General features: G+C 44.2%; 1 non-coding gene across 1 annotated transcript; it reads left to right on the top strand.

The window, feature by feature from the left end:
- Positions 1-325: 325 nt before the first annotated feature.
- Trnas-cga (transfer RNA serine (anticodon CGA)) lies at positions 326-400 on the top strand. Its single transcript has one exon. It is a non-coding gene; the product is annotated as a tRNA-Ser (tRNA).
- Positions 401-7,562: the final 7,162 nt, after the last annotated feature.

Genomic DNA, 7,562 nt, shown 5'->3' with positions numbered 1-7,562 from the left:
AGCTGTGAGTACCGGTCGTGAGTCGTGCTTCGGTAGCTCAGTTGGTAGAGCACTTGCCCGCGAAAGGCAAAGGTCCCGAGTTCGAGTCTCGGTCGGGCACATAGTTTTAATCTGCCAGGAAGTTTCATATCAGCGCACACTCCGCTGCAGAGTGGAAATCTCATTCTGGAAACATCCCCTAGGCTGTGGCTAAGCCATGTCTCCGCAATATCCTTTCTTTCAGAAGTGCTAGTTCTGCATGGTTCGCAGAAGAGCTTCTGTAAAGTTTGGAAGGTAGGAGGCGGATACTGGCAGAAGTAAAGCTGTGAGTACCGGTCGTGAGTCGTGCTTCGGTAGCTCAGTTGGTAGAGCACTTGCCCGCGAAAGGCAAAGGTCCCGAGTTCGAGTCTCGGCCGGGCACACAGTTTTAATCTGCCAGGAAGTTTCATATCAGCGCACACTCCGCTGCAGAGTGGAAATCTCATTCTGGAAACATCCCCTAGGCTGTGGCTAAGCCATGTCTCTGCAATATCCTTTCTTTCAGAAGTGCTAGTTCTGCATGGTTCGCAGAAGAGCTTCTGTAAAGTTTGGAAGGTAGGAGGCGGATACTGGCAGAAGTAAAGCTGTGAGTACCGGTCGTGAGTCGTGCTTCGGTAGCTCAGTTGGTAGAGCACTTGCCCGCGAAAGGCAAAGGTCCCGAGTTCGAGTCTCGGTCGGGCACACAGTTTTAATCTGCCAGGAAGTTTCATATCAGCGCACACTCCGCTGCAGAGTGGAAATCTCATTCTGGAAACATCCCCTAGGCTGTGGCTAAGCCATGTCTCCGCAATATCCTTTCTTTCAGAAGTGCTAGTTCTGCATGGTTCGCAGAAGAGCTTCTGTAAAGTTTGGAAGGTAGGAGGCGGATACTGGCAGAAGTAAAGCTGTGAGTACCGGTCGTGAGTCGTGCTTCGGTAGCTCAGTTGGTAGAGCACTTGCCCGCGAAAGGCAAAGGTCCCGAGTTCGAGTCTCGGTCGGGCACACAGTTTTAATCTGCCAGGAAGTTTCATATCAGCGCACACTCCGCTTCAGAGTGGAAATCTCATTCTGAAAGCGTAGACTGTTTCAGACATTACTCCCACGGAGGAAAGTGCGCATTGTGACTGTTGTATACATTCCCGATGCATTTTCTGTGTTTCATCAACACTCTGATAGTCCACAGATCACAGAATGCCACCAGATGTGCATCGGAAACTCCTTCTGGTCTCCCAGGGAACGATCAAAGCGTAGACTGTTTGAGACATTACTCCCATTCAGGAAAGTGCGCATGGTGACTGTTGTATTCAAACGCGATGCAAATTTCTGTGTTTCATCAATACTCTGATATTCCACAGATTTCATCAACACTCTGAGAGTCCACAGATTACAGATTGTTTCCAGATGCGCATCGGAAACTACTACTGGTCTTCCTGGTAACGATCAAGGCGTAGACTGTTTCAGACATTACTCCCATGGATAAAATTGCGGATGGTGACTGTTGTATTCAATTCTGATGAAACTTCTGTGTTCCATCAACATTCTGTTAGTCCACTGATTACAGATTGACTCCAGATGTGCATCGGAAACTACTACTGGTCTTCCTGGGAACGATCAAAGCGTAGACAGTTTCAGACATTACTCCCATGGAGAAAGTGTGCATGGTGACTGTTGTATTCAATCCCTATGCAATTTCTGTGTTTCATCAACACTTTGAAGGTCCACAAATTACAGGAAGCCTCCAGAAGTGCATGGGAAACTACTACTGGTCTTGCAGGGAACGATCAAAGCGTGGACTATTTGAGACATTGCTCCGATGGAGGAAAGTGCGCATGGTGACTGTTGTATTCAATCCCGATGCAACTTCTGTGTTTCATCAACACTCTGATAGTCCACAGATTACAGATTGTCTCCAGATGTGCATCGGAAACTACTACTGGTCTTCCTGGTAACGATCAAGGCGTAGACTGTTTCAGACATTACTCCCATGGAGGAAATTGCGGATGGTGACTGTTGTATTCAATCCTGATGAAATTTCTGTGTTTCATCAACATTCTGATAGTCCACAGATTACAGATTGGCTTCAGATGTGCATCGGAAACTAGTACTGGTCTTCCTGCTAACGATCAAAGCGTAGACTGTTTGAGACATTACTCCCATGTAGGAAAGTGCGCAATGTGAATGTTGTATTTAATCCCGTTGCAATTTCTGAGTTCAGTCAACACTCGGAAGGTCCACAGATAACAGAATGCCTCCAGATGTGCATCGTAAACTACTACTGGTCTTCCAGGGAACGATCAAAGCGTAGACTGCTGAGACATTACTCCCATGTAGGAAAGTGCGCATTGTGACTGTTGTATTCACTCCCGATGCATTTTCTGTGTTTCATCAACACTCTGATAGACCACAGAATACAGAATGCCTCCAGATGTGCATCGGAAACTACTACTGGTCTTCCAGGGAACGATCAAACCGTAGACTGTTTCAGACATTACTCCCATGGAGGAAAGTGCGGATTGTGACTGTTGTATTTAATCCCGATGCATTTTCTGTGTTTCATCAACACTCGTATAGACCACAGATTACAGAATGCCACCAGATGTGCATCCGAAACTCCTACTGGTCTTCCAGGGAACGATCAGACCGTAGACTGTTGCAGACATTACTCCCATGGAGCAAAGTGCGGATGGTGACTGTTGTATTCAATCCCGATGCAATTTCTGGGTTTCATCAACACTCTGAAAGTTAACAGATTACAGATAGCCTCCAGATGTGCATCGGAATCTACTACTGGTCTTCCTGGGAACGATCAAAAACGTTGACTGTTTGAGACATTACTCCCATGGAGGAAAGTCTGCATGGTGACTGTTGTATTCAATCCCAATGCAATTTCTGTGTTTCACCAACACTTTGAAGGTCCACCAATTACAGAATGCCTCCAGATGTGCATCGGAAAGAACTACTGGTCTTCCAGGGAACGATCAATGCGTAGACTGTTTCAGACATTACTCCTATGAAGGAAAGTGCGGATTGTGACTGTTGTATTCAATCCCGATGCAACTTCTGTGTTTCATCAACACTCTGATAGTCCACAGATTACAGATTGTCTGAAGATGTGCATCGGAAACTACTACTGGTCTTCCTGGTAACGATCAAAGCGTAGACAGTTTCAGACATTGCTCCCATGGAGGAAAGTGTGCATGGTGACTGTTGTATTCTATGCCTATGCAATTTCTGTGTTTCATCAACACTTTGAAGGTCCACAAATTACAGAATGCCTCCAGATGTGTATCTGAAACTACTACTGGTCTTCCAGGGAACGATCAATGCGTAGACTGTTTCAGACATTACTCCCATGGGGGAAATTGCGGATGGTGACTGTTGTATTCAATCCTGATGAAATTTCTGTGTTTCATCAACATTCTGATAGTCCACAAATTACAGATTGCCTCCAGATTTGCATCGAAAACTACTACAAGTCTTCCTGGGAACGGTCAAAGCGTAGACAGTTTCAGACATTGCTCCCATGGAGGAAAGAGTGCATGGTGACTGTTGTATTCAATGCCTATGCAATTTCTGTGTTTCATCAACACTTTGAAGGTCCACAAATTACAGAATGCCTCCAGATGTGTATCTGAAACTACTACTGGTCTTCCAGGGAACGATCAATGCGTAGACTGTTTCAGACATTACTCCTATGAAGGAAAGTGCGGATCGTGACTGTTGTATTCAATCCCGATGCAACTTCTGTGTTTCATCAACACTCTGATAGTCCACAGATTACAGATTGTCTGAAGATGTGCATCGGAAACTACTACTGGTCTTCCTGGTAACGATCAAGGCGTAGACTGTTTCAGACATTACTCCCATGGGGGAAGTTGCGGATGGTGACTGTTGTATTCAATCCTGATGAAATTTCTGTGTTTCATCAACATTCTGATAGTCCACAGATTACAGATTGTCTCCAGATGTGCATCGGAAACTACTACTGGTCTTCCTGGGAACGATCAAAAACGTAGACTTTTTGAGACATTACTTCCATGGAGGAAAGTGTGCAGGGTTACTGTTGTATTCAATCCTGATGCAATTTCTGTGTTTCATCAACACTTTGAAGCTCCACAAATTACAGAATGCATCCAGATGTGCATCGGAAACTACTACTGGTCTTCCTGGGAACGATCAAAACGTAGACCGTTTCAGACATTACTCCCATGAAGGAAAGTGCGGATCGTGACGGTTGTATTCAATCCCGATGCAATTTCTGTGTTTCATCAACACTCTGATAGTCCACAGATTACAGATTGTCTCCAGATGTGCATCGGAAACTACTACTGGTCTTCCTGGGAACGATCAAAGCGTAGACTGTTTCAGACATTACTCCCATGGAGGAAAGTGCGGATGGTGACTGATGGATTCAATCTTGATGCAATTTCTGTGTTTTTATCAACACTCTGATAGTAAACAGATTACAGATTGTCTACAGATGTGCATCGGAAACTACTAATGTTCTTCCTGGGAACGAGCAAAGCGTAGACAGTTTCAGACATTACTCCCATGGAGGAAAGTCTGCATTGTGACTGTTGTATTCAATCCCGATGTAATTTCTGTGTTTTATAAACACTTTGAAGGTCCACAGATTACAGAATGCCTCCAGATGTACATCGGAAACTACTACTGGTCTTCCAGGAAACGATAAAAGCGTAGACTGTTTGAGACATTACTCCTATGGAGGAAAGTGAGCATGGTGACTGTAGTATTCAATCCCGATGCAATATCTGTGTTTCATCAACACTCTGATGGTCCACAAATTACAGAATGCCACCAGATGTGCATCGGAAACTACTACTGGTCTTCCAGGGAACGATCAAAGCGTAGACTGTTTGACACATTACTTTCGTGGAGGAAAGTGCGCATGGTGACTGTTGTATTCAATCCCGATGCAATTTCAGTGTTTCATCAACAGTCTGATAGTCCACAGATTACAGAATGCCACCAGATGTGCATCTGAAACTACTACTGGTCTCACAGAGAACAATCAAAGAGTAGACAGTTTGAGACATTACTCCCGTGGAGGAAAGTGCGCATGGTGAATTCAATCCCGATGCAATTTCTGTGTTTCATCAACACTCTTATAGTCCACAGATTACAGATTGCCTCCAGATGTGCATCGGAAACTACTACTGGTCTTCCAGGGAACGATCAATGCGTAGACTGTTTCAGACATTACTCCTATGAAGGAAAGTGCGGATCGTGACTGTTGTATTCAATCCCGATGCAACTTCTGTGTTTCATCAACACTCTGATAGTCCACAGATTACAGATTGTCTGAAGATGTGCATCGGACACTACTACTGGTCTTCCTGGTAACGATCAAGGCGTAAGCTGTTTCAGACATTACTCCCATGGGGGAAATTGCGGATGGTGACTGTTGTATTCAATCCTGATGAAATTTCTGTGTTTCATCAACATTCTGATAGTCCACAGTTTACAGATTGTCTCCAGATGTGCATCGGAAACTACTACTGGTCTTCCTGGGAACGATCAAAGCGTAGACAGTTTCAGACATTACTCCCATGGAGGAAAGTGTGCATGGTGACTGTTGTATTCAATCCCGATGCAATTTAAGTGCTTCATCAACAGTCTGATAGTCGGCAGATTATAGAATGCCACCAGAAGTGCTTCGGAAACTGCTACTGGTCTTCGAGGGACCGATCAAAGCGTAGTCTGTTTGAGACATTACTCCCATGGAGGAAAGTTTGTATTCAATCCCGATGCAATTTCTGTGTTTCATCAACACTCTGATAGTACACAGATTACAGATTGCCTCCAGATGTACACCGGAAACTACTACTGGTCTTCCTGGGAACGATCAATGCGTAGACCGTTTCAGACATTACTCCCATGAAGGAAAGTGCGGATCGTGACTGTTGTATTCAATCCCGATGCAATATCTGTGTTTCATCAAGACTCTGATAGTCCACAGATTACAGATTGTCTCCAGATGTGCATCGGAAACTACTACTGGTCTTCCTGCGAGCGATCAAAGCGTATACTGTTTCAGACATTACTCCCATGGAGGAAAGTGCGGATGGTGACTGTTGTATTCAATCCCGATGAAATTTCTATGTTTTATAAACACTGTGAAGGTCCACAGATTACAGAATTCCTCCAGATGTGCATCGGAAACTACTACTGGCCTTCCAGGGAACAATCAATGCGTAGACTGTTTCAGACATTACTCCTATGAAGGAAAGTGCGGATCGTGACTGTTGTATTCAATCCCGATGCAACTTCTGTGTTTCATCAACACTCTGATAGTCCACAGATTACAGATTGTCTGAAGATGTGCATCGGAAACTACTACTGGTCTTCCTGGTAACGATCAATGCGTAGACTGTTTCAGACATTACTCCCATGGGGGAAATTGCGGATGGTGACTGTTGTATTCAATCCTGATGAAATTTCTGTGTTTCATCAACATTCTGATAGTCCACAAATTACAGATTGCCTCCAGATTTGCATCGGAAACTACTACTGGTCTTCCTGGGAACGGTCAAAGCGTAGACAGTTTCAGACATTGCTCCCATGGAGGAAAGTGTGCATGGTGACTGTTGTATTCAATGCCTATGCAATTTCTGTGTTTCATCAACACTTTGAAGGTCCACAAATTACAGAATTCCTCCAGATGAGTATCTGAAACTACTACTGGTCTTCCAGGGAACGATCAATGCGTAGACTGTTTCAGACATTACTCCTATGAAGGAAAGTGCGGATCGTGACTGTTGTATTCAATCCCGATGCAACTTCTGTGTTTCATCAACACTCTGATAGTCCACAGATTACAGATTGTCTGAAGATGTGCATCGGAAACTACTACTGGTCTTCCTGGTAACGATCAAGGCGTAGACTGTTTCAGACATTACTCCCATGGGGGAAGTTGCGGATGGTGACTGTTGTATTCAATCCTGATGAAATTTCTGTGTTTCATCAACATTCTGATAGTCCACAGATTACAGATTGTCTCCAGATGTGCATCGGAAACTACTACTGGTCTTCCTGGGAACGATCAAAGCGTAGACTGTTTCAGACATTACTCCCATTGAGGAAAGTGCGGATGGTGACTGATGGATTCAATCTTGATGCAATTTCTGTGTTTTTTATCAACACTCTGATAGTAAACAGATTACAGATTGTCTACAGATGTGCATCGGAAACTACTAATGTTCTTCCTGGGAACGAGCAAAGCGTAGACAGTTTCAGACATTACTCCCATGGAGGAAAGTCTGCATTGTGATTGTTGTATTCAATCCCGATGTAATTTCTGTGTTTTATAATCACTTTGAAGGTCCACAGATTACAGAATGCCTCCAGATGTACATCGGAAACTACTACTGGTCTTCCAGGGAACGATAAAAGCGTAGACTGTTTGAGACATTACTCCTATGGAGGAAAGTGAACATGGTGACTGTAGTATTCAATCCCGATGCAATATCTGTGTTTCATCAACACTCTGATGGTCCACAAATTACAGAATGACACCAGATGTGCATCGGAAACTACTACTGGTC

Source organism: Schistocerca gregaria, unplaced genomic scaffold, assembly GCF_023897955.1.
Source record: "Schistocerca gregaria isolate iqSchGreg1 unplaced genomic scaffold, iqSchGreg1.2 ptg000333l, whole genome shotgun sequence".
NCBI lineage: Eukaryota > Metazoa > Arthropoda > Insecta > Orthoptera > Acrididae > Schistocerca > Schistocerca gregaria.
The sequence above is the reverse complement of the archived record's forward strand: the minus strand, read 5'-3'. Positions and strand labels throughout refer to the sequence as shown.